This window comes from Stegostoma tigrinum, chromosome 11, assembly GCF_030684315.1.
Source record: "Stegostoma tigrinum isolate sSteTig4 chromosome 11, sSteTig4.hap1, whole genome shotgun sequence".
In the NCBI taxonomy this organism is placed as follows: domain Eukaryota; kingdom Metazoa; phylum Chordata; class Chondrichthyes; order Orectolobiformes; family Stegostomatidae; genus Stegostoma; species Stegostoma tigrinum.
In genome coordinates, this window is record NC_081364.1 from 1,413,301 (window position 1) to 1,436,827 (window position 23,527).

At 51.8% G+C, this 23,527-nt stretch overlaps 1 protein-coding gene across 3 annotated transcripts in view; it reads right to left on the bottom strand.

Annotated features, from left to right (window-relative positions):
• LOC125460158 (G-protein coupled receptor 22-like) overlaps window positions 1-18,102 on the bottom strand; it is a 200,502-nt gene extending 182,400 nt beyond the window's left edge. For 2 of the 3 annotated variants that reach the window (XR_007249197.2, XM_048547281.2), the window contains exon 1: window positions 17,634-18,102. The gene's annotated coding sequence lies outside the window, so the exon portion shown is untranslated. The remainder of the gene's footprint in view (window positions 1-17,633) is intronic. The other variant, XM_048547282.2, reaches the window with a different exon arrangement.
• Window positions 18,103-23,527: the final 5,425 nt, after the last annotated feature.

Consider the following 23,527-nt stretch of genomic DNA (forward strand, 5'->3'; position numbering starts at 1 on the left):
TCAGCACTGACCCTCCGACAGTGCGGCGCTCCCTCAGCACTGACCCTCCGACAGTGCGACGCTCCCTCAGCACTGACCCTCCGACAGTGCGGCGCTCCCTCAGCACTGACCCTCCGACAGTGCGACACTCCCTCAGCACTGACCCTCCGACAGTGCGACACTCCCTCAGCACTGACCCTCCGACAGTGCGGCGCTCCCTCAGTACTGACCCTCGGACAGTGCGGCACTCCCTCAGTACTGACCCTCCGACAGTGCAGCACTCCCTCAGGACTGACCCTCCGACAGTGCGGCGCTCCCTCAGCACTGACCCTCCGACAGTGCCCACTCCCTCAGCACTGACCCTCCGACAGTGCCCACTCCCTCAGCACTGACCCTCCGACAGTGCGGCACTCCCTAAGCACTGACCCTCCGACAGTGCAGCACTCCCTCAGCACTGACCCTCCGACAGTGCAGCACTCCCTCAGGACTGACCCTCCGACAGTGCGGCGCTCCCTCAGCACTGACCCTCCGACAGTGCGGCGCTCCCTCAGCACTGACCCTCCGACAGTGCCCACTCCCTCAGCACTGACCCTCCGACAGTGCGGCACTCCCTCAGCACTGACCCTCCGACAGTGCAGCACTCCCTCAGCACTGACCCTCCGACAGTGCGGCACTGCCTCAGCACTGACCCTCCGACAGTGCGGCACTCCCTCAGCACTGACCCTCCGACAGTGCGGCACTCCCTCAGCACTTACCCTCCGACAGTGCGGCACTGCCTCAGCACTGACCCTCCGACAGTGCGGCACTGCCTCAGCACTGACCCTCTGACAGTGCGGCACTCCCTCAGCACTGACCCTCCGATAGTGCGGCACTCCCTCAGCACTGACCCTCCGACAGTGCGGCACTCCCTCAGCACTTACCCTCCGACAGTGCGGCACTGCCTCAGCACTGACCCTCTGACAGTGCGGCACTCCCTCAGCACTGACCCTCCGACAGTGCGGCAGTGCCTCAGCACTGACCCTCTGACAGTGCGGCACTGCCTCAGCACTGACCCTCTGACAGTGTGACATTCCCTCAGCACTGACCCTCCGACAGTGCAGCACTCCCTCAGCACTGACCCTCCGACAGTGTGACATTCCCTCAGCACTGACCCTCCGACAGTGCGACATTCCCTCAGCACTGACCCTCCGACAGTGCGGCACTCCCTCAGCACTGACCCTCCGTCAGTGCGGCACTCCCTCAGCACTGACCATCCGACAGTGCGGCACTCCCTCAGCAGTGACCCTTCGACAGTGCAGCACTCCCTCAGTACTGACCCTCCGACAGTGCGGCACTCCCTCAGCACTGATCCTCCGACAGTGCAGCGCTCCCTCAGCACTGACCCTCCGACAGTGCGGCACTCCCTCAGCACTGACCCTCCGACAGTGCGGCGCTCCCTCAGCACTGACCCTCCGACAGTGCGGCGCTCCCTCAGTACTGACCCTCCGACAGTGCAGCGCTCCCTCAGCACTGACCCTCCGACAGTGCGGCACTCCCTCAGCACTGACCCTCCGACAGTGCGGCACTCCCTCAGCACTGACCCTCCGACAGTGCGGCACTCCCTCAGCACTGACCCTCCAACAGTGCGGCGCTCCCTCAGCACTGACCCTCCGACAGTGCAGCACTCCCTCAGCACTGACCCTCCGACAGTGTGACATTCCCTCAGCACTGACCCTCTGACAGTGCGACATTCTCTCAGCACTGACCCTCCGACACTGCGGCACTCCCTCAGCACTGACCCTCCGTCAGTGCGGCACTCCCTCAGCACTGACCCTCCGACAGTGCGGCACTCCCTCAGCACTGACCCGCCGACAATGCAGCACTGCCTCAGTACTGAACCTCCGACAGTGCGGCACTCCCTCAGTACTGACCCTCCAACAGTGTGACATTCCCTCAGCACTGACCCTCCGACAGTGTGACATTCCCTCAGCACTGACTCTCCGACAGTGCAACACTCCCTCAGCACTGACCCTCCGACAGTGCAACACTCCCTCAGCATTGACCCTCCGACAGTGCGGCGCTCCCTCAGCACTGACCCTCCGACAGTGTGACATTCCCTCAGTACTGACCCTCCGACAGTGCGGCACTCCCTCAGTACTGACCCTCTTACAGTGCAGTGCTCCCTCAGCACTGACCCTCCGACAGTGCGGCGCTCCCTCAGCACTGACCCTCCGACAGTGCGGCACTCCCTCAGCACTGACCCTCCGACAGTGCGGCACTCCCTCAGCACTGACCCTCCGACAGTGCGGCACTCCCTCAGCACTGACCCTCCGACAGTGCGGCGCTCCCTCAGCACTGACCCTCCGACAGTGTGGCACTCCCTCAGCACTGACCCTCCGACAGTGCGGCACTCCCTCAGTACTGACCCTCCGACAGTGCGGCACTCCCTCAGCACTGACACTCCGACAGTGCGGCACTCCCTCAGTACTGACCCTCCGACAGTGTGACATTCCCTCAGCACTGACCCTCCGACAGTGTGACATTCCCTCAGCACTGACCCTCCGACAGTGCGGCACTCCCTCAGCACTGACCCTCCGACAGTGCAACACTCCCTCAGCACTGACCCTCCGACAGTGCGGCGCTCCCTCAGCACTAACCCTCCGACAGTGCAACACTCCATCAGTACTGACCCTCCGACAGTGCGGCACTCCCTCAGCACTGACCCTCCGACAGTGCGGCACTCCCTCAGCACTGACCCTCCGACAGTGCAGCACTCCCTCAGCACTGACCCTCCGACAGTGTGACATTCCCTCAGCACTGACCCTCCGACAGTGCGACATTCCCTCAGCACTGACCCTCCGACAGTGCGGCACTCCCTCAGCACTGACCCTCCGTCAGTGCGGCACTCCCTCAGCACTGACCATCCGACAGTGCGGCACTCCCTCAGCAGTGACCCTTCGACAGTGCAGCACTCCCTCAGTACTGACCCTCCGACAGTGCGGCACTCCCTCAGCACTGATCCTCCGACAGTGCAGCGCTCCCTCAGCACTGACCCTCCGACAGTGCGGCACTCCCTCAGCACTGACCCTCCGACAGTGCGGCGCTCCCTCAGCACTGACCCTCCGACAGTGCGGCGCTCCCTCAGTACTGACCCTCCGACAGTGCAGCGCTCCCTCAGCACTGACCCTCCGACAGTGCGGCACTCCCTCAGCACTGACCCTCCGACAGTGCGGCACTCCCTCAGCACTGACCCTCCGACAGTGCGGCACTCCCTCAGCACTGACCCTCCAACAGTGCGGCGCTCCCTCAGCACTGACCCTCCGACAGTGCAGCACTCCCTCAGCACTGACCCTCCGACAGTGTGACATTCCCTCAGCACTGACCCTCTGACAGTGCGACATTCTCTCAGCACTGACCCTCCGACACTGCGGCACTCCCTCAGCACTGACCCTCCGTCAGTGCGGCACTCCCTCAGCACTGACCCTCCGACAGTGCGGCACTCCCTCAGCACTGACCCGCCGACAATGCAGCACTGCCTCAGTACTGAACCTCCGACAGTGCGGCACTCCCTCAGTACTGACCCTCCAACAGTGTGACATTCCCTCAGCACTGACCCTCCGACAGTGTGACATTCCCTCAGCACTGACTCTCCGACAGTGCAACACTCCCTCAGCACTGACCCTCCGACAGTGCAACACTCCCTCAGCATTGACCCTCCGACAGTGCGGCGCTCCCTCAGCACTGACCCTCCGACAGTGTGACATTCCCTCAGTACTGACCCTCCGACAGTGCGGCACTCCCTCAGTACTGACCCTCTTACAGTGCAGTGCTCCCTCAGCACTGACCCTCCGACAGTGCGGCGCTCCCTCAGCACTGACCCTCCGACAGTGCGGCACTCCCTCAGCACTGACCCTCCGACAGTGCGGCACTCCCTCAGCACTGACCCTCCGACAGTGCGGCACTCCCTCAGCACTGACCCTCCGACAGTGCGGCGCTCCCTCAGCACTGACCCTCCGACAGTGTGGCACTCCCTCAGCACTGACCCTCCGACAGTGCGGCACTCCCTCAGTACTGACCCTCCGACAGTGCGGCACTCCCTCAGCACTGACACTCCGACAGTGCGGCACTCCCTCAGTACTGACCCTCCGACAGTGTGACATTCCCTCAGCACTGACCCTCCGACAGTGTGACATTCCCTCAGCACTGACCCTCCGACAGTGCGGCACTCCCTCAGCACTGACCCTCCGACAGTGCAACACTCCCTCAGCACTGACCCTCCGACAGTGCGGCGCTCCCTCAGCACTAACCCTCCGACAGTGCAACACTCCATCAGTACTGACCCTCCGACAGTGCGGCACTCCCTCAGCACTGACCCTCCGACAGTGCGGCACTCCCTCAGCACTGACCCTCCGACAGTGCGGCACTCCCTCAGCACTGACCCTCCGACAGTGCGGCGCTCCCTCAGCACTGACCCTCCGACAGTGTGGCACTCCCTCAGCACTGACCCTCCGACAGTGCGGCACTCCCTCAGTACTGACCCTCCGACAGTGCGGCACTCCCTCAGCACTGACACTCCGACAGTGCGGCACTCCCTCAGTACTGACCCTCCGACAGTGTGACATTCCCTCAGCACTGACCCTCCGACAGTGTGACATTCCCTCAGCACTGACCCTCCGACAGTGCGGCACTCCCTCAGCACTGACCCTCCGACAGTGCAACACTCCCTCAGCACTGACCCTCCGACAGTGCGGCGCTCCCTCAGCACTAACCCTCCGACAGTGCGGCACTGCCTCAGTACTGACCCTCCGACAGTGCGGCACTCCCTCATCACTGACCCTCTGACAGTGCAGTGCTCCCTCATCACTGACCCTCCGACAGTGCGGCGCTCCCTCAGCACTGACCCTCCGACAGTGCGGCACTCCCTCAGCACTGACCCTCCGACAGTGCGGCGCTCCATCAGTACTGACCCTCCGACAGTGCGGCACTCCCTCAGCACTGACCCTCCGACAGTGCGGCACTCCCTCAGCACTGACCCTCTGACAGTGCGGCGCTCCATCAGTACTGACCCTCCGACAGTGCGGCACTCCCTCAGCACTGACCCTCCGACAGTGTGACATTCCCTCAGCACTGACCCTCTGACAGTGCGACATTCCCTCAGCACTGACCCTCCGACACTGCGGCACTCCCTCAGCACTGACCCTCCGTCAGTGCGGCACTCCCTCAGCACTGACCCTCCGACAGTGCGGCACTCCCTCAGCACTGACCCGCCGACAATGCAGCACTGCCTCAGTACTGACCCTCCGACAGTGCGGCACTCCCTCAGTACTGACCCTCCAACAGTGTGACATTCCCTCAGCACTGACCCTCCGACAGTGTGACATTCCCTCAGCACTGACTCTCCGACAGTGCAACACTCCCTCAGCACTGACCCTCCGACAGTGCAACACTCCCTCAGCATTGACCCTCCGACAGTGCGGCGCTCCCTCAGCACTGACCCTCCGACAGTGTGACATTCCCTCAGTACTGACCCTCCGACAGTGCGGCACTCCCTCAGTACTGACCCTCTTACAGTGCAGTGCTCCCTCAGCACTGACCCTCCGACAGTGCGGCGCTCCCTCAGCACTGACCCTCCGACAGTGTGGCACTCCCTCAGCACTGACCCTCCGACAGTGCGGCACTCCCTCAGCACTGACCCTCCGACAGTGCGGCACTCCCTCAGCACTGACCCTCCGACAGTGCGGCGCTCCCTCAGCACTGACCCTCCGACAGTGTGGCACTCCCTCAGCACTGACCCTCCGACAGTGCGGCACTCCCTCAGTACTGACCCTCCGACAGTGCGGCACTCCCTCAGCACTGACACTCCGACAGTGCGGCACTCCCTCAGTACTGACCCTCCGACAGTGTGACATTCCCTCAGCACTGACCCTCCGACAGTGTGACATTCCCTCAGCACTGACCCTCCGACAGTGCGGCACTCCCTCAGCACTGACCCTCCGACAGTGCAACACTCCCTCAGCACTGACCGTCCGACAGTGCGGCGCTCCCTCAGCACTAACCCTCCGACAGTGCGGCACTGCCTCAGTACTGACCCTCCGACAGTGCGGCACTCCCTCATCACTGACCCTCTGACAGTGCAGTGCTCCCTCAGCACTGACCCTCCGACAGTGCGGCGCTCCCTCAGCACTGACCCTCCGACAGTGCGGCGCTCCCTCAGCACTGACCCTCCGACAGTGCGGCGCTCCATCAGTACTGACCCTCCGACAGTGCGGCACTCCCTCAGCACTGACCCTCCGACAGTGCGGCACTCCCTCAGCACTGACCCTCCGACAGTGCGGCACTCCCTCAGCACTGACCCTCCGACAGTGCGGCGCTCCCTCAGCACTGACCCTCCGACAGTGCGGCACTCCCTCAGCACTGACCCTCCGACAGTGCGGCACTCCCTCAGTACTGACCCTCCGACAGTGCGGCACTCCCTCAGCACTGACACTCCGACAGTGCGGCACTCCCTCAGTACTGACCCTCCGACAGTGTGACATTCCCTCAGCACTGACCCTCCGACAGTGTGACATTCCCTCAGCACTGACCCTCCGACAGTGCGGCACTCCCTCCGCACTGACCCTCCGACAGTGCAACACTCCCTCAGCACTGACCCTCCGACAGTGCGGCGCTCCCTCAGCACTAACCCTCCGACAGTGCGGCACTGCCTCAGTACTGACCCTCCGACAGTGCGGCACTCCCTCATCACTGACCCTCTGACAGTGCAGTGCTCCCTCAGCACTGACCCTCCGACAGTGCGGCGCTCCCTCAGCACTGACCCTCTGACAGTGCAGTGCTCCCTCAGCACTGACCCTCCGACAGTGCGGCGCTCCCTCAGCACTGACCCTCCGACAGTGCGGCACTCCCTCAGCACTGACCCTCCGACAGTGCGGCGCTCCATCAGTACTGACCCTCCGACAGTGCGGCACTCCCTCAGCACTGACCCTCCGACAGTGCGGCACTCCCTCAGCACTGACCCTCCGACAGTGCGGCGCTCCATCAGTACTGACCCTCCGACAGTGCGGCACTCCCTCAGTGCTGACCCTCCGACAGAGCGGCACTCCCTCAGCACTGACCCTCCGACAGTGCGGCACTCCCTCAGCACTGACCCTCCGACAGTACGGCACTCCCTCAGCACTGACCCTCCGACAGTGCGGCGCTCCCTCAGCACTGACCCTCCGACAGTGTGGCGCTCCCTCAGCACTGACCCTCCGACAGTGCCTGCTCCCTCAGCACTGACCCTCCGACAGTGCGACGCTCCCTCAGCACTGACCCTCTGACAGTGCCCGCTCCCTCAGCACTGAGCCTCCGACAGTGCGGCAGTGCCTCAGCACTGACTGTCCGACAGTGCCCGCTCCGTCTGCACTGAGCTTCTGACAGTGCGGCCCTCCCTCAACACTGAGCCTCCGACAGTGCGGCGTTCCCTCAGCACTGAGCCTCCAACAGTGCGGCACTCCCTCAGCACTGACCCTCCGACACTGCGGCACTCCCTCAGCACTGACCCTCCGACAGTGCCCGCTCCCTCAGCACTGACCATCCGACAGTGCCCGCTCCCTCTGCACTGAGCCTCTGACAGTGCGGCCCTCCCTCAACACTGAGCCTCCAACAGTGCCCGCTCCCTCAGCACTGATCCTCCGACAGTGCAGCATTCTTACAGAATACTGACAGGCCTGGGGTGAGCATGGAGAAGATGTTTTCACTTTTGGAGAGACCAGAATCTGAAGGCACGGCCTCAGACTGAGGGGATGACCCTTTGGCACTGAGATGAAGGAGCATTCCTGCAGCTAGAGGCTGGTGAATCTGTGGAATGCATTGTTGCAGAGGGCTGTGGGGGCCAGGTCAGTGAATGTATTTAACACAGATAGGTTCTTGATTAGTAAAGAGATCATGGGTTATGCGGAGAAGGCAGGAGAATGGGGTTGAGAAACATAGCAACCATGGCCAAATGGCAGAGCAGAATTGATTGGCTGAATGGCCCATATCTGCTCTGTATCCTATGGTACTCTGATCACTGTAGCTTTGGGTCAGTGGCTGAGGTTTTCCAGGACTGTCAGTCTCTGCTGAAGTCTGTAGCTTCAGTGTACACTGGGTCAACACCCACATTCCTCACCCTATCGATTCCCAGCTAAAACATTCAGAGCTAGAAACCACCAAAAATGTAGGGCCTCAGGGCTGAGTTGAGTTTATAATCTTTATCTTACTCTCTTCATTGTCACCTCCTCGGAGCTTAAAAACAGGACTGCACTAACAGAATAATTCAGAAATCGCAATTAAAATGCCAATGTAACGGAACGATAAATTTTGTAAAAGAGAGGCTATGGGCTGACAACAGTGAAAAACTGAGCAAAACAGCCTTTATTAAAACAGTGATATTCATGATTCAGCTGTGGAGCTGATCATGACGGCTGTAACAATTTTTCTGATCAGATCCATGATCACACAGGTAGGGACTGAAACAAAGTTTGGATCAGGGTCTGTGTCCCCAACAGTCTATCCTCTGCACAAACTCTTCACCAAAACCCAGCTCCACACCAATCATCAGCTGCCTCAGCTCCGTTTCTGCTTCAGTTAAAATCTCATTCTTCCAAATGTTCTCCAAAAACATAGAAACACATTCTTATAAAACACTTATTGATGCATTATGATGATATTCCCCATTCCCGATATGGATGCAATATTCGTCACTGGGTGACATTTATTGTGGAGACTCAGTGATGTAATTATTCTGAGTGATGGTGTATTTGGAGGCAATGGAACTGCAAAAGCAAGTTTTCATGTCACAGGCCATCACTAAACCTCTCGTGGCATGGAGCTGACTGGGAAACCCCTCCAGAAGTTCATAGATGCAAAACTACAATTCAACTTTATAGTAGAGTCACGGAGTTGTAGAGATGTACAGCATAGAAACAGACCCTTCAGTCCAACTGGTCCCTGCCAACCAGATAACCGAAATCATTCCAGTCCCATTCACCACGGTTTGGCCCGTATCCCTCTAAACCCTTCCTACTCATGTACCCATCCAGATGCCTTTCAAATGTTGTAATTGTACCAGCCTCCACCATTTCTAGTGATGGAGGGGCTAACAGAACTTGGACCGGTTCGTATAAAACACTTTCCATTGAACAGCTTGTGCTCCAGTTCTGAACATGCAGGCAGTGTCTGAGCGCAATTCCCCAGGATCAGCTCTCACACGGCACTCGGTTATCGTCCAACAGATTTATCTGAAATCACAAGATTTTGGAGCCTCGCTCCTTCTTCAGGTGTTAGCGAGAGAGGTATCGGGGACAGAATTCATAAGAAAAAGATCAAAGGGTCACACCGTCAATGAAGATGTACTAAACAAGCCTAAGATACTGCTAAATCTTTAATCAGTTAGAAGGTTTTAACTGATTAATATGTATTTGTAAATCCCCAAATTCCTTTCAAGTCACTGCCCTGAGAGAACTAATGGCTTTGTCAGTGTAAAGAAGCGACGACATTTTAGGTCAGACGATGCATATTAGGTGTTAGGCCTTGTTTAGAATCTGTTTGTGTTTTGGTTTGGATTCATACTGGTTTTATTTCTATAATAGGAATTTATAAAATGCCACATTGACTTATTGTCCATAAATTGTGTGCTTTTTCAACAAAACAGAATGTATCTATTCTATTTATATATCTATAGAATGCATCTCTGTGAATGTCCAAAATAGTGTAGGCAGCTACAGACTTTTTCCTAGGGTGGGGGTAGCTACTACGAGTGTGTGTGTGTGTGTGTGTGTGTGTGTGTGTGTGTGTGTGTGTGTGTGTGTGTGTGTGTGCGTGAGTGAATGAGTGTGGGTGAGTGAGTGAGTGTGTGTGAGAGAGTGTGTGTGTGGGTGTGGGTGTGTGTGTGGGTGTGGGTGTGTGTGTGGGTGTGGGTGTGTGTGTGAGTGAGTGAGTGTGGGTGATTGTGTGGGTGAGTGTGTGAGTGTGGGTGAGTGAGTGAGTGAGTGAGTGAATGAGTGAGTGTGGGTGTGTGTGTGTGTGAGTGAGTGTGTGCATGTGAGTGTGTGGGTGAGTGTGAGAGTGAGTGAGTGAGAGAGTGTGTGTGTGTGTGTGTGTGTGTGTGTGTGCGCGCGTGTGAGAGTGTGTGTGTGTGTGTGAGTGTGTGTGTGCGTGAGTGAATGAGTGTGGGTGAGTGAGTGAGTGAGTGTATGAGAGAGTGTGTGTGTGGGTGTGGGTGTGTGTGTGGGTGTGGGTGTGTGTGTGAGTGAGTGAGTGAGTGTGGGTGATTGTGTGGGTGAGTGTGTGAGTGTGGGTGAGTGAGTGAGTGAGTGAGTGAATGAGTGAGTGTGGGGGTGTGTGTGTGTGTGTGTGTGTGCATGTGAGTGTGGGTGTGGGTGTGTGAGTGAGTGAATGAGTGAGTGTGTGCATGTGAGTGTGGGTGTGGGTGTGTGTGAGTGAGTGAGTGAATGAGTGAGTGTGTGTGGGTGAGTGTGTGGGTGAGTGTGAGAGAGAGTGAGTGAGTGAGAGTGTGTGTGTGTGTGTGTGTGTGTGTGTGTGTGTGCGTGTGAGTGAATGAGTGTGGGTGAGTGAGTGAGTGAGTGTGTGAGAGAGTGTGTGTGTAAGAGAGTGTGTGTGTGGGTGCGGGTGTGTGTGTGAGTGAGTGAATGAGTGAGTGTGTGTGGGTGAGTGTGTGGGTGAGTGTGTGGGTGAGTGTGTGGGTGAGTGTGTGAGTGTGGGTGAGTGAGTGAGTGTGTGTGTATGAGAGAGTGTGTGTGTGTATGAGAGACTGTGTGTGTATGACAGAGTGTGTGTGTGGGTGTGGGTGAGTGTGTGGGTGAGTGTGTGAGTGAGTGAGTGAGTGAGTGTGTGTCTGTGTAGTGTGTAGTGTGATGGGGTCACCTGTAATGTGACATGAACCCAAGGTCCCGATTGGGGACCGAACTTGGCTCTCAGCCCCTGCTCGGAGACTCCGTGTTGTTGTGTATCGTAGAGTCTGCTTTGGAGGACGTTTACCCAAAGATCCGAGGCCAAATGTTCTTGACTGTCAAAGTGTCCCCTGAGGGGGTGGGGGGGGGGAACCATCCTTATCTGGCAATTGTTGAATGGTGTCCATTCATCTGTTGTCGTAGCATCTGCATGGTCTCACCAATGTACCGTGCCTCGGGGTATCCTTGACCGCAGCAAATGAGACAGACGACGCTGACCGAGTCTCGTGAGTATCTGCTGTGCACGTGGTGGGTGGTGGGCCCACTTGTGATGGTAGTGTCCAAGTCAATGGTCTGACATGTCTGGCAGAGGTTACCATCACAGGGTTGTGTGGTGTGATTGATAGTGTCCTGATAGGCTGGGTCGTTTGCTGTGAGCAGTGATCTGTTTAAGGTTTGGCAGTTGTTTGAAAGCGAGAAGTGGTAGCGTGGGGAATATCTTGGTGAGGTGGTCATTGTCATCGGTAATGTGTTGAAGGCTACAAAGAACATGGTGTAGCTTCTTCACACTTGGGAAGCACTGGACAGTGAACAGTGCCCTATCCGATGAATCCTATGTCTATCTTCCAAGGAGGTCTTTACAGTTCTTCGCTGTGGCTCTTCAGAACTGGTGATCGATGAGCTGAGCATCGTATCCTGTTCCTGTGAGGGTGTCTTTCAGCACCTTCTGGTGCTCACCTTGTTCCTCCTCATCAAAATAGATCCTGTGTATGTGTGGGGCTTGCCCGTGGGGGAATGGCCGTTTTACCATGTTTAGGGTAGAAACTAGAGAAGTGCAGCATTGTGAGGTTATCTGTGGGCTGGCAGTAGTGTGAGGTACTGAGGCGTCCATCTCTAATGGAGATGCATGTGTCCAAGAATGAGACTGCTTCTGAAGTGTAGTCCATGGTAAGTCCAATGGTGGGATAGAACCTGTTGGTATTGATATGTAGTCGTTCCAGTGATTCCTCACCGTGAGCTCTAAGAAAGAAAATGTCATCAATGTATCTGGTGTATAGCATTGCTCAGAGGTTCTGTGCAGGAAAGAAGTTTTGTTCAAAACTGCATGAAAATGTTGGCATATTGTGGAGCACATTGGTCCCTGTGGCTGCTGTATGTGTCTGCACGAGGAACTGGTTGTCAAAGGCGAAGACATTGCGCTCAAGGATGAAGCAGATGAGTTGTAGGATGGCGTCTGGAAATTGGTAGTTGGTAATAATGAGAAGATTATGCGTATTGACACAGAAAGAAGATACTACCTCTCTCACTAACACCTGAAGAAAGAGCTAGGCTCCAAAAGCTCCTGTTTTCAAATAAACCTGTTGGACTATAACCTGGTGTCACGTGACTTCTAACCCTGCCCACCCCGGTCCAACATATCAGGGCCATCAGTGAAGGTCCTGCAGTAGAGACAAGGCTGTGATTATCAGAGAGTGAATGTGTTGGGGCCACGGGCACAGTCACTGAACAACGGGCCATGACCAACTCAATCCCACAAAGCCACAAAGATGCGAAAGTGGGCCACACAGCTCAAGGGCAAGAGAAGAATCCTTCCCATTTCTACATTACCTTCTTACAGCATCAGGATAATCCAAAGAACTTTTTGAAATGGAGGGACTGACATCACTTTAGTAGACTGCAAGATCCCACAAGCGGTAACAAGATAACAACAAGATTTGTGATTGGCCACTTGGCCTGTCAAGCCTGCTGCTTCTTGTGATCAGATCCTTCCTGAACTTAAACAGCCAGTCTCAGCTCCAGTTTCCTTATCATTTCATCGTCGATCACAAAGCTGTAGTTTCCTTTAGGGAAGGAAGCTGCCATCCTTACCTGGTCTGGCCTACATGTGACTCCAGACCCACAGCAATGTGATTGATTCTGAACTGCCCTCTGGGCAATTAAGGATGAGCAATAAATGCTGCCTAGTTGCTGATGTCCTTATCCCGTGAATGAATATAACCTATAATTGCTTCTAATGAAAATAAATCATTTCTTGTATAACAAGACTAACAGTATAGACAGATGTGCTCTCACCAATGCCCTGCCCAGTAACAGTAACATTTCCTTACTTTTATATTCCATTTCTTTGCTCTAAGCAACACTGTTCCATCTACACCCTGTTCACCTGCTGCACCTGTTTACTAACCTTTTGTGATTCATGTACCAGGACACCCAGATCTCTCTGCAATTGGTTTAAATAATCTGCTGCTTTTCTGTTCTTCCTGCCAAAACCAACCAGTTCACATCCTCTCACATTATACTCCAGCTACTATTTTTTACCTACTCACTTCATCTGTCTCTCTCCCTTTGTAAACATTTCATATACTTTTCGCAACTTACTTTCCAACTTCAATCTTGTCGGAAAGTTTCCTGAGGCAACACAGACCATAATATGTTGAAGTTTTACATACAGTTTAAAAGTAATGTCATTCAACCCCAAGCAAGAGTTTTAAATCAAATACATAGTAAGCAAAGAAGCTAAGAAGCACATTGCAGCTCTGGCGAATCAGAAATCTACATAAAATACATGACAGGACACAGGCCATACGAACATTTGAAGAATTAATACAGGGTTTACAAGCAACTTACATTCCCTCAGCAGCAAAACCCAGGACAACCAGTAATCCAACTATTGATAACAAGATAAGTTAAATATTAATTGATCAAAAGCAGAGATTGATATAAACTTACTGGAAAGGGTAGCAAGGGGCCTGATAATCTCTATCCTAGGTTGTTGAAAGAGGTGGCTACACACAGAATGGATGCGTGAGTGAGCAACTTCCAAATGGCTGCAGCTTCTGGAGCACTTCCTCCGGATTGCAAGGAGGCAAGTATGATCTCACTGGCAAAGGATGGAGAGAGAACCCAGGGACCTACAGACCAGCTCGCCTGGCAATAGTGATGGGGAAATTGCTGCAGTTTATACAAAAGTATTGGATAACTGGAAATAAAGAAGACACAGATAGGATTGGGCAGAGCCAGCGTGGTTTACTAAAGGGAATGCATGTGTGAGAAACAACAGCAACTAAAACGGAAGTTGCTGGAAAAGCTCTGCAGGTCTGGCAGTTCTGAGGAAGGGTCATCAGACCTGAAACATTAACTCTGTTTTTTACTTCACAGATGCTGCCAGACTTGCTGAGCTTTTCCAGCGATTTCTGTTCCTGTTCCTGATTTACAACGTCCGCAGTTATTTCCAGTTTTTTGGGTGATAAAAGAGTTGGAGTGTTTTTTAGAGAATATTACCAGCAGAATGGATAAAGGGAGGACCAGCAGATATGGTATATATGGCAGAACAGCACAATGTCACTTCATTGAAACACCCTTGAGTTCTGTAAAACTGCCTGAAGACAGCTCTCAGGTTGGTCATCCCACCGACTGATTTTAAACCTGCCATTGTGGAACACCCAACCATTGCTCCCATCGGCCTTCCGTGGTGTCACTGAGAGGTTAGACAAATTAATAAACCTGAAAAGGAAGCATTCTAGATAATAAAATGTGAGGCTGGATGAACACAGCAGGTGCAGCAGCATCTCAGGAGCACAAAAGCTGACGTTTCGGGCCTAGCCCTTTCATCAGAGAGGGGGATGGGGTGAGGGTTCTGGAATAAATAGGGAGAGAGGGGGAGGCGGACCGAAGATGGGGAGAAAAGAAGATAGGTGGAGAGGAGAGTATAGGTGGGGAGGTAGGGAGGGGATAGGTCAGTCCAGGGAAGACGGACAGGTCAAGGAGGTGGGATGAGGTTAGTAGGTAGGAAATGGAGGTGCGGCTTGAGGTGGGAGGAAGGGATGGGTGAGAGGAAGAACAGGTTAGGGAGGCAGGGATGAGCTGGGCTGGTTTTGGGATGCAGTGGGTGGAGGGGAAGAACTGGGCTGGTTGTGTGGTGCAGTGGGGGGAGGGGACGAACTGGGCTGGTTTTGGGATGCGGTGGGGGAAGGGGAGATTTTGAAGCTGGTGAAGTCCACATTGATACCATTGGGCTGCAGGGTTCCCAAGCGGAATATGAGTTGCTGTTCCTCCAACCTTTGGGTGGCATCATTGTGGCACTGCAGGAGGCCCAGGATGGGCATGTCATCTAAAGAATGGGAGGGGGAGTGGAAATGGTTCGCGACTGGGAGGTGCATTCTAACATGTTTATCAGGTCCACTCTGATAATGCCCTGTTCCCTCCCCCAAGAATCCTGCCATTCCCCTTCCTGCCTCATTGTGGCACTTTTTGTGCCAAAAGGATATTGTGGTGACAACAGTCAATGGGAATGTAAAACAGGGCCATGCCTGCAGGGCTGTTCTTGTCAATCTTTATTTTCAATGAACATCACCACTCCAGTGCTGCTTGCGAGATCCACTCAGCACCATTCCTGACCTTAAACCACTGACTGGGGCCTCATTCATGCTTCTGCTCTCTGGAATGTTTGGACTTTGCTGAGGTGCTTTCAAAATGTAGGATTTTCCCTATTTCTTGCTCTGGGCACAAAGATCACCAGATGTAAGCTTTCTTCTAATAAGTGGAATTGTTTATGGTTCAGGCTTAGATGGGTAAACACTGTTCACACATTCCTGGCTGCAGGGCCAGCAATCTGTTCCGGCCCTACCCCATTCTGAAACCATTCCTCAGCAAACATGCATTCTCACTGGCCCCAGCTGACTCAGCCAAAACACCAACACCATCCTCAGCAGAGAGGGCTCTCAACAAAAGTCTACGCAGGCCAATGCCTTGTCCATATGCTCTCAGCCTGATGGAACTACCTCATCTGGTTCACAAAGCAGCAGTAAGGAGGCTTAACAGGTCTTGCTTAGGGAAACCTAGAGCTTTCAGAGACTTGTGGAGCTAGGTGAAGTACGGACATAGGTAGGGGGTGGATGCGCTGGAGGAGATTGGAGAGATAGGGAGGGGTGCAGGGCTGGAGTTAGGGAGAGGTGTAGGGGCTGGAGGAGGTTACAGAGACAGGGAGGGATATAGGGGCTGAAGCAGGTTACAGAGTTAGGGAGAGGTGTAGGGTCTGTAGGAGGTGACAGAGATAGGGAGGGGGTGTAGGGGTTGGAAGAGGTTTTAGAGACAGGGAGAGGTGTAGCTGCCAGAGAGTGGTGGGGCTTGCGGAATTCATTGCCACGGAGTGCAGTGGAGGCCGGGACGTTGGATGCCTTCAAGACCGAGATCGACAAATTCTTGATCTCAAAAGGAATCAAGGGCTACAGGGAGAGTGCAGGGAAGTGGAGTTGAAATGCCCATCAGCCATGATTTAAATGGCAGAGTGGACTTGATGGGCCGAATGGCCTTACTTCCACTCCTATGTCTTATGGTCTTATGGATGAGGTTGCAGGGATAGGGAGGGGTGTGGGGGCTGGAGGGTGTTACAGAGCCAGGGAGGGGGTGCGGGTCTGGGCCTGAGAAACTGAAAGTGTAGCAGGGACTGGGATGGTGGTGAGAGCCTTGCTCATGGTGGCAATGAAGGAAATGACAGCTCAGTCGGTCAAACAGAGAGAGGTTTCTGACGCTCTGGAGAAATGATCCTCAAGCAGCAGCAGCACTGAAGCTGGTGAAATGTGGACGTTCAGGAGCTGTTCCCTGAATCATTGAGGGGAAAATACTGAGAGGACCAGCCTCTTGTTCTGTGGGTCTCACTGACCAAGTGAGGCTGATGTTAAACAAATAGGAACTACAGTGTATGAGGACCTTACACCAGAAGCACACCAGATGTTGGGAACAGCAGATCATGGATGGAGCTGTCAATGTAACAGTATTTGAATCAGAGACAGAGACAGCAAGCCGTGGAGCTGGATGAACACAGCAGGCCAAGCAGCGTCAGAGGAGCAGGAAAGCTGACGTTTCAGACCTAGACCTTTTTTCTGAAGAAGGGTCTAGGCCCGAAATGCCAACTTTCCTGCTCCTCTGTTGCTGCTTGGCCTGTTGTGTTCATCCAGCTCTATACCTCGTTACCTCAGATTCTCCAGTATCTGCAGTTCCTACTGTCTCTGATCCAAATGAACATTTCAGGTCTGGTGACCCCTACTGCGTTTTTCATAAACTTCGGTAGCCCATCCAGATAGTTAGTACAGGTCAAATGGGCTGAATGGCCTCTGATTCTTAACATTCCAGACAGCGTCCTACCTGGAGCAGGAGGTGAGGATATATCACACAGGGGCATTTAGACATTCAGGGATATCAGCTGTCCACAGCTCTCTCAGGATGTTTCACCTGAGAACAGGAAATAACTGAGTCTTTAGCTAAATTGGAGCCGACCTGCCCAGGTCAGCACCGAGACAGACAGAGCCCAGAGCCAGGGGGAACAATCCCCACATAAACTCCCTCCCCACACACCTCCAAATCCTCAAACGTCTCCTTCAACCTCATTGAGCCGGAAGAACGGCGTTAGCCCAGCTCCCCACTCCTGCTCCCACAGTCATTCCACTTCCTGGAATCCTGGATTTGAAATGCAATGAACCCTTCAGCTTTCAATGTCTGTATCCAGGGGCTGCAATATCGATCGCCCTCATTTGAAAATATGCATGGCTTCCCATTCCCAGCTAACGACCTTCATTAAGGGAGGTGGAGAAGCTATTGACAGGCAACATTCACAACAGCATCAGCATTACACTGCGCCCCCCCACCCCGCGCAATTCCACTAACCCGTTTTAGATTTAGTTTTTAAATTGTTGACAGTGTTTTCTGAAGAAGCAAAGCATCAAAAAACGGAATGAAGCAGAAACTCACCCTAGGACACGGGCTCATCCATGTTCAGGTGCTCTGCCCGAGAGGGAACCTAGGATGGTCCCGTTTGCTCAAAGCTCTACTTCCCAGCTGTAATCACAATTCAGAGCCTGACACAGACACACAGTGACACTCACACACACAGAGACAGTGATACACACACAGACACTCACTCAGACACAGGCACAGTTCGCCAGGCAGCTGCAGTGGTCCTCTCCATCCAGCCCAGAGCCTCCTGGAGATCCCAGTTAGTCCAGCTCAGGCTGTGAGCATCCGTCAACCTCCCGCTGCGGGTTTGAACCGCACACAGCCCTGAGAGAGACAGGAAGGGGGAGGGAGCTCTCGGATACACTGGTGCAGGAGTGATGGTGAGGGGGAAGGAGGACGTTTCACAGCACACTCCCTGAGATCCCAGCGAGCAGGGCTCTGTGGAATAGCACTGTTGGCAGAAAGCAGCTATGAATGAGGTTATTGCTTGGCAGATCTGTATGTGTGAACGTGTGTGGGTGAGAGAGAGCGAGAGCGCGTGTCCGCCAGGACCCGTGTGTCAGTGTGAACGTGTGTAAGTGTGCTTTATGGGAGGGTTTGTAAGTGTGTGCACTTATGTGTGTGTGTGTGCATTTGTGCGTGTACACGTGTGTGTGTGTGTGTCCACGTGCGTTTGAGTTTGTTGGTGTCAGGGTGAATGCTTGGTGAGACACAGAGACAACAGGGAGCACGAATGCAGCAAACCAAATCGGAAAAGGCTGGGAGGTTTTCCCAAAACACACACATCTGGGCGGATCACAGCTTCCAGCTTGTTGCTCAGTGTATTTATAAATAATAGTGACACAGTGTTCCGTGTAGTTAAGAGCTTTCCGCACTGGGAGTGAGAAATCCTTAGCTACTTAAGGGTGTGTTGACTGGTTTTAATTAGACGGTGAGCTGTACCCGAACGTGGCTGTGTGCTGAACGTATTACAAATATTCACATAAATATGTAGCAATATTGGATTTTATCTCATATTGTTTCTCAGATTTCATTGGAAGAGACGCAGGGAATGGTTATGGATATTTGCTTTCATATAATTATCTTTCACACAAGGAACACTCTGTACTGGTTACACTCACACTCACCCTGCTAAGGTTGGAATGAAAGTGTACACGCTCCTGAAGCACGGGCGAGGCAATGGTCTGTTAAACCAGGGACAACATCCTGGGGAGCAATGTTAGACCCCTTGGAATTTGCATTTGATAAATGTCTGTGACATGTGACTCCAGACCCACAACACTGTGGTTGACTCAACTGCCCTGTGGGCAATAACTGGTCCATGATGCCCTCATCCCACGAATGAACAAAGTGGGAAAGAAGTTACCTTTCAATAAGAACTTGCATTGTTCAAACACGTCCAATGCAGCAAGGTGTGGGCCATGCTTTACAGGTGCAAAAAGATAAGAATGATTTGACATTATTGACCTACAGAGTTAACAAAGCGAATGACCCAAAACCTTGTCAGTGAGGTAACATTCATCGAGCATCAAAACCAGTTTCCTAGATCAGTCTGTTAGGGGAACAACTAGGGAATGTGCTATTCTCATTCCGTGCAATGACGTGGGGTTAATTAATGACCTTGTAGCAAAGAAGCTTTTGGGCAAGAGTGATCACATATGGGGATTTCTTTATGTCTGTAAAGAGGATTTCAAATCTCAACAAGGCAAACCACATTTGTATGATGGATAAGTTGGTTTAGATAGTTTAGGAAACTAGATTTAAAAACATTATAAGCAAAGACAAATAGCTGAAGAACTAATTTATGATTTGCAACAATGAAACATTCCCTTAAGGAATGAAAATCCCACAGGAAAAGACATCCAACTGTGTCTAACAGGGGAAGTTGAAGTTTGCATTACATTTAAGGAAAGGACAAATGTTGTCAAAAAGGAAAATAAAATATTTTGAGGATTGGAAGGATTTTAGAATTCAGTGCCGAGAACCAAAAAATTGATAAGAAAGAGAATGTGAGACCAACCAGCAGGTGACATCAAAGCCATTGTGAAAGCATCTATGCCTGTTTGAAATGGAAGAGATCAGTGAGATTATGCATGAGTCCCTTAGAGGCTCAGACTTGAGAAACTATCTTGTGAGTTACAGCGATGGCAGAAACATTAAAATTAATCTCACAAAGCAGAGAGAAAATGTGTCCTCAATTTCCTCTTAGGCTTCTCTTTTTCCCTTAAATCTGTGCACCATGGTTACTGGCCCCTCTGCTGAGACAATAAGTGCATTCCTAAGTCAGTTTATCTTTGCCTCTCAGAATACTGTCCACCCCTATTAGGTCCCCTCTCAATTTTTAAATAAAGGCAAAATACTGTGGATGCCTGAAATCTGCGAAAAATAGAGAAATTGCTGCTGAAAGTCAGTAGTTCTGGCAGCAGCTGTGGAGAGAGAAATAGAATCAACATTTCACAGCTGTTCTTTAGATCTGAAAGGGGCTGTAAAATGATAGTTTTTATACTTATTCTAAACAGCACTATCTCCCAAACCCCTTTCAGTTCTGAAGGAGAAGAGGAATATCCTGCCTCTCAGCCAATTAATATACACCACACACAGCGAGGGCCCCAGCACCAAGCCATGTGGAACCCCACCGGAAACAGATTCCCAGTCACTGGAATCTCCCTATCCCATCATCCTCTGCTTCCTGCCTCTCAGCCAATTTAGGATCCAATATACCATTCTGTCTTGCTTCCGATTGGCTCATACTTTCTTCACCAGTTTGCTGCCAGGGACCTTAACAAAAGCCTCACTAAAGCCCATGTAGACACATCAGATGTATTACCCTCATTAACCCTCCTGTTTACCTCCTCAACAAATATGTCAAAATGGCCTTCCCATAATGATCCCATGCTGACCATCCCTGATTAATCCAGCTCTCTCCAAATGTAGACACATTCTGTCCCTCACAATTCTGTCTCATAACTTCCCCATCACCGAGGTTAGAATGAATGGTCTGGGATTTCCTGGACTATCCCTTCCTCCCCTGTTTAATAATGGGGCAATCTTAATAGTTCCCCTAGTCTTCTGGCACCTCACCTGTGGCTCGAGAGGGTTTGAGAATGACTACCAAAGGGGCTGACAATGAAACCACCATCAGTTGTCATAAAGCCCATCTGGTTCACTCAAAACTTTTACAGAAGGAAATCTGCCATCTTCACCTGGTCTGACCTCCAAATGACTCCAGACCCATGGCAATGTATTTGACTCTTAACTGTTGTCTGAAATGGTCTGGCAAGTCACTCAGGAGCAGTTAGGGATGTGGAATAAAATGTTGCCCACCCAACTAAGCCAACGTCCTGTGAAAGAGCAATGAGAATAAGAGTGGGCAGCGAGCAGGGAGAGGAGGATTGTGCGATATCTCTGGTGACGTTGGTAAGAGCTCTTTCAGTCTCATGGCAGTGGGAACACCTAATTGGACAGATTCAAACATAGAGTTCCAGGAAATGAGCAAAACACACACACACACCAATCATAGAGTCATAAAGCACAGAAACAGACCCTTCGGTCCAACTGGGCCATGTCAACCATAATCCAAAACTAAACTAGTCCCACCGGCCTGCACTTGGCCCATATCCTTCCAAGCATTTCTTATTCATGGACTTATCCAAATGTCCTTTAAACATTGTAACTCTACCCACATCCACCACTTTCTCTGGAAGTTCATTCCACACACAAACCACTCTCTGTGTTAAAAAGTAGCCCTCCATGTCTTTATTAAATCTTTCTCCTCTCACCTTAAGAATATGTCCCCTATCCTTGAAATCCCTAATGCTAAGGAAAGACACTGGCCTTTCACCTTATTTATATCCCTCATGATTTTGTAAACCTCTCAGCATCTTATGCTCCAGGGGAAAAAGGCCCAGTCCATCCAGCTTCTTCTTATAACTCAAACTCTCCATTCCCGGCAACATCTCTTCTGAACCCTCTCCAGATTAACAGTATCCTTCCTATAACAGGGTGGCCAGAACTGGACACAGTATTCCAGAGGAGACGTCAACGAGGTTCTGTACGATCCCAACATCATTTCCCAAATCCTACACTCAAAGGTCTGAGCAATGAAGGCAAGTGTGACAAATACCTTCTTAGCCACCCTGTCTATGTGACGCCAACGTCAAAGAACTCCTCATTCTCTCTGTTCGACAGCACTAACCAAGGCCATAATTTTAATTGGATAAGTCCTTTTTTGTTTGTACGACCAAAATGCAATACCTCACTTTTATCAAAATTAAACTCCATCTGCCACTTATCAGCCCATTGACCCAATTGATCAAGATCTCTTTGTAATTTCAGACAATCTTCTTCATGGTCCACTATACCACCAATTTTAGTATCATCTGCAAACTTACTAACCATGCCTTGTACATTCTCATCTAAATCATTTATATAAATGACAAACAAAAGTGAATCCAACGCTGATCCCTGTGGAACACTGCTGGTAATAATTCTCCACTATCTCTCCCTCTCCTGTCGTTAAGTCAATTTTGTATCCAACTGGCAAGCTCTCCCTGAATCCCATGTGATATAACTTTACTAATTAGTCTACCGTGTGGAACCTTGTCAAAGGCTTTAATAATGTCCAAATAAACAATGTTTACCGCTCTGCCCTCATCAATCTTTTTGGTTATTTCCTCAAAAAACTTCATCAAGTTTGTGAGACATGACTTCCCACACACAAAATCATGCTGATTATCCCTAATCAGTCATTGCCTCTCCAAATGTACAGAAGTTATTTCTTTCAGAATCACCTCCAACAAATTACCTACCCCCAAAGTCAGACTCGCGGGTCTCTAGTTTCCAGGCTTTACCTTCTGTCCCTTCTTAAGCAATGGCATAACATTAGCCAGTTGTCCAGCACTTCACCCATAGTTATAAATGAAGCAAATATATCTGCCGAGGGCCTCGCAATTTCCTCCCTTGCTTCGCACAATGACCTGGACACACTAGATTGATCTCAGCGATTTATCTACTTTTATATTTTCTAAGACCTCGAGCACTTCCTTTCCTGTAATGTGAGCTGTTTTCAAAATATCAGTATCTCCAAGTTCTCTAGCTTCCATTTCTTTCTCTACAGTAAAAACCGACGCAAAATATTTATTTACTAGCTCTCCCGTCTCCTGAGATTCAACGCAAAGTTCACCTCTTTGATCTTTAAGGGGCCCTATTTTGTCTCTAGTTGCTGTCTTGCTCTTTATGTACTTGTAGAATGTTTTTGGATTATCCTTAGTCCTACCTGCCAAGTCTATCACATGTTCCCTCGTTGCCCTCCTGGCCTCCTTCTTATAAATGCTACTACACTGTTGAAACTGCTCTAGAGATTCACTTGGACCAAGTTGCTTATATCTAATATATGGTTCTTTTTCATTCTTGACTAGAGGCTCAACATCTTTATTCATCCATTGTTCCCTAATCCAACCGCCTTACCCTTCACTCTAACAGGAACATAATGCCTCTCCACGGGAAACATCATTTCTGAATCCAGTCTATCTGGCCCGGTTGGAATATGAAATCCCTCAATGAGATCACTCACTTATTCTTTGAACCTCCGATGAATACAGGACCAGTTGAACTCCTCAAACAACAAACCTACCTTCCCAGGAATCATCCTCAGGAACACTTGTTGCATTCTGTCCACAGCAGGGATATTGTTTTAGGTGGGGAGACACAGTCTCAGCAAGTTCATACACAGCTGCTGCAGGACTTCGCTGATCCTGAGTTCAATCCCTCTTTCAATGAAGATCAATATTCCATTTGCCTTCCAAACTGCTGATTGAATTCTTGTTTTCAATAACTGGAGTACATGGATATCCAAGTCCCTTTGAACATCAACATTTCCCAATCTATCCCTGTTTCCATCATACTCTGCC